General features: G+C 30.9%; 1 protein-coding gene across 1 annotated transcript in view; it reads left to right on the forward strand.

Moving 5' to 3' along the window:
• Positions 1-4,558, forward strand: part of LOC119668326 (neuromedin-K receptor-like) — a 24,406-nt gene that overhangs the window by 15,794 nt on the left and 4,054 nt on the right. The gene's annotated exons all lie outside the window — the stretch shown is intronic.

Consider the following 4,558-nt stretch of genomic DNA (forward strand, 5'->3'; position numbering starts at 1 on the left):
TGTTAATTTAGTCTATTAAAGAATAACAAACTTATATTCAACGTAGAAGTGGAACACCTTTTTAGTGAAAACTATCCATTTTTTGAATAGAACCAAGTCACCAAGCTAATATAATTTTGAAGTGCTTATCTGTATCAAAGTCACGATATACTTTTTAAAACTTCTAGTCCAATCTATTTCGATACGTTGCCAACTCATACAGGACTTTAGATCTGTTAATGCTATTAAATCACTGTTGCTTATTGGCCAATCTTCTATACCATGCAGAAGAACAGGCATGCTCACAGAGAGAGTGTTTCCTAATTGCTAACTTAATCGAAAGAAGCATTTAATAGCAAGAGTGATTTTTCATTGAATCTCAAATCTGATTTCATATTTGGTTCTTACACTGAGGTCCTATATTATGTGAAACTTATATGATTTCTTTTGAAAATTTAAACAAATTAAAATTCAACTGCAGGTTTATACTATTTTTGTACTTATTATTGTACGTTTTTAAAAAATGGCTTATGTCTCGAGTTAATCGTGATTGAGTAAACTATTTATCTAACCCTATTTTCTAATTTACAATTCTTCTTCTTACACTTACTCACTATTAAAGTCTCGATGTGGTAACACATGTTAAAAATCATTTCAATAGTATAGATATTAGACAAATCTTAAAACAACAAGCTCAAATAAGTTGTCATAACTTTAAAAAAAATGCATATGCAATATTGATAAGTCGAAGACTGAATATGAAAAGATGTAAGAAGAGCTGATCAAACAAAACTGCAAGTATCTTGTATGAGTGATGATTTCAAGTACAGTAAGCAATCATTAATCATTCACTGTGTAAGCACTCATAAGTAATTATTTTCGAATGTCAGTCATATATCTAACATATACCGAAAATACACAAGTCTGCTGAAAATATTTTGCACTCCGAATTTAATAAAGAAAAATCAACAATCTTCCCTTTCTCAACTTTGGCTTTACCTTGTCTTGACACTTTTCAACTGACGTATTCGTTGTAGATTTTCTCTGCGAACAGCTGGGAAAGCTCACACATGAAACACACGCTAATGCCAATGAAAGTAAACCAAATAATTTTCCTAACCTCTTACTTAGAGTTTGTGTTTCTGTTTCTGTTTCAGTAAGTCTCTGTAACTCTAACGTAAGTACTGGTATGCAAATATTTAATGTGTTCATGCCACAGATTGTGAAAGTTCATTATTTGGTGGAAATCAATTTACAAGCAACGCAAAGTGAAAAACTTTGAATAAAGACCGACAGCGAATGAAAAACTTTTACTTAATTTCTGCTGTCCTGAAAGCAAATGGATTAGATAATAAATGAGTATGTCGAAATGAAATAAGAACATTAATTTGAAGATTTGTTGACTGGTGATATATGAATCTTAACATATATCAAAAAAAAGTTTCTGAGTTTCATTTGAAAAATATACACATGAATAAAAGAAATAATACACTCCAAAATCCACAAGACGTCCTTCATGTCATAATTATACCTGTAATGTAAAACCTTTGAGCATTGGGAAAAGTTGAACTTTGAAATCGTAAGAATATGTGTATATCGGAATATGTACCTATATGATATAGAATGTGATTTCAATTAGAATTCAATTAAATATTTTAATGTATGAAATTTGTTTCATTTCCTTCTAAATAATTGTCATAATTTTCATCGAGCACTTATAATTGTAGAGGAAATTTTTCTTAAAAACTAACGTTGTTTCATTAACCTGTCAGTGCCCATGCTTTTGCGACATATAGAGCCACAGGTAATATGAATAATTTGTTCAATACAAATTTTATGTATCAAGAGCGATATTTGCATCTTAATTAGCAGTTGAACCTATAACTGCCAGGCTGAAATCGTCATTAGTAATTTAAATATTTTACTTTGTATGATGGAAACTTAAACTTTCGAGAGTGAATTCTTTATCCCAGTTGTCTATTGCACATATATATTTCATATATTGTGTTGTTACTGACACCGTCCTAAATATAGTCGCTAGCAGTTATAGACATATAGTGACCAATGCATATTCATGACCAGATTTGCAAACTATTGCATAAATAATATAAACATATGTCCTACAAATAACATTTTCCATATCAAAATGAGGGCTTTACGGAATAAGGGTTTATTTAGTCTCTTACTGCATTAAAATGTTTGAGTTGTTTGAAAGTAGAAACATCCACAGTTCTAGGATAACTACTCTCAGTATCCTGTAAATGAGAAGAGATAATGCGATCCCTTATAGGGCCGCTGAAAGTTATAGTTTTTCTCACATTCGGCTTGTACAGATGCATTAGCTTTGATATTTATACAGTTTAGATATTGCAGCAATATCGCATTCTTTATACGATTCTTGAAGATTGGTTCTATATTCATATATTTTAAGATATAACACATTGCACGTTATGGATCGCAACCATTTGCGCGGCTTATCTAAACGTAGCTTATCTTAGATCGAATCTTTTTAAATAAAGGAAGCAAAACCACAATTACTGCAAGGACGCCAATTTACTTTATCTTCAAATCAGAAAAAGGCTTCAGTTTTTCTTGTGACTTATTGTGGTTAGGACTGCAAACTACTTACCGATGTGTTCAGTAGTCACACCATTTGCACTTAATACTTCCTTTTTTTGACTTCGCTGACAATAGCTTTTATCGACACTGACTTCAAGAAGTTCATAGCATGCAACATTTTTTATGCTTTCGTTCTACTCCTGTTAAGACTCTGGCTTAAAATTCTCGATTCTGACGTTATAAGTAGCTTAAATATTAGTTACCTTACTCTTGTGAATTTTCTTTGTTTCCTGTAAAAATGTACTTCATACCATAAGAGATTGTGTGGTCGAAATGCTATGCAACTTTCTACGAAATATTACTTCATTGTTAATTTTTTTTTGCCGAGAATGATGCGTCTCTATGACCAAATGAGACTATTTAAACTACTTACTGATACGAATAGCAAAGAAAAGACAAGAACAAAAATTTTATTAATTTATTAAAATTTGGCTGACCATACAACGCCGTTTCGAGTATTGCTACATTCTCTTTCAGTGAATTAAGGTCTCGTATTGTAGCTTTTGTTGCTTTCCAACCCCAAAAGGTAAACAGTAATGGAACAATATAGTCCTAAGCTATACTGAAAAATGAGTTAATCCATTGTTGCAAGACTTATTACAATACATAAAAAAAATATCTATATTCGAGTGCGAATTCTTGTTCACTGATAATATGACTAGGCCTAAAGTTGCAGTGATGTGTTGACAGGAAATTTCAAACTTTTGTGGGGAACTGCAAAACTAGCATGTGAGACATGAGAGGATATCACCTACCAGAGTAACAACTAGTCTCATGTCTAAAGTATGATTTACAAACCAAAGCCTCTTTAGATGTGATCGCTGCTCGAGTGGTTCGTCTAGGTGCAATTCCTTGTTCAGCTATATGCGGTGCGAGCGAGCTGCGATGGTCGCTCATCACACAAATGATTCTTGATCCCGGTGATCTCAATATAGTCTGCGCGAGTAACTGTGGAATTGCCGACATCAGATTTGATCAACTAGCCTCTTTGTTGTTGGAAGGATCTTATGGCGCACTGCTCAAATAGTAGCAATTACGAGTGGACATTGAGGAAGAAAATACGCTACCTACCTAACATTCGACTGACGACCATTAAGTAGGCAGTATTCCACTAATATACTTTCGCAAAAAGGAAGTAATCTAGTACAAAATCAAAATGAATTTATGTGAAAGTGCATTTCGATTTGTTATTCCGTTCTAAACAAATGCATATATACTTTTACGAAAATATGCATTAAAATTTGAATATCTACAAACTGAAAACTGCTCTATAGTTATTCCTTACAATTTGCTTACTTAAATAAATAAACTTACATACTGAACGTATTCAAGTTAATATTGATGAAGTTTTATGCCAAAAACAGTAAAAATACCTTACATTGTTGATTGTTGTTTAAAAATAAAATTTATTTTTAGGATAATAAATTATTTAAATGCATTTTTTTAAGTTTCTGTTTGTAATTCTCATTTGTATTACTTCAACAAGTAATTGAGCTCACTTTAGCAATTTTCCTTTCATTTCTCTTACAAGAATTTTATTTGGAAAATTATTGTTATCCCCAAGGATCAAATTACAAATTGTACTTTTTGTATTTTCTAACTTCCTTATCATATCTTTGTTATAAGTTTTAATATTTGTATTTTGTACTTATTGCATTAAAATTATTTTTATTTTTAATTTTCAACTTTTAATAGAACTCCGAACTTCTGAACAAATTCTAAAACAAACAAAATTGTTTTAAATGCAAATATTCTTAAATTCAATGCTGTTCATACGAGTAGATGGAAATTATTTAAAGTATTTTGAAAAATTTTGAACAAAACAGAAGTATCTATACAAATTTATACATATATAAATACATATATACATATATTTTATTTAGTAACTTAGGAATATTGTAATTTGAAGTTTACGTTAACGTGGCAGGATACTTCATTTTCTCTTGGCAGCAATTTTTGA

The sequence above is a fragment of the Teleopsis dalmanni genome, chromosome 1, assembly GCF_002237135.1.
Source record: "Teleopsis dalmanni isolate 2A chromosome 1, ASM223713v2, whole genome shotgun sequence".
NCBI classification, from domain to species: Eukaryota; Metazoa; Arthropoda; class Insecta; order Diptera; family Diopsidae; genus Teleopsis; species Teleopsis dalmanni.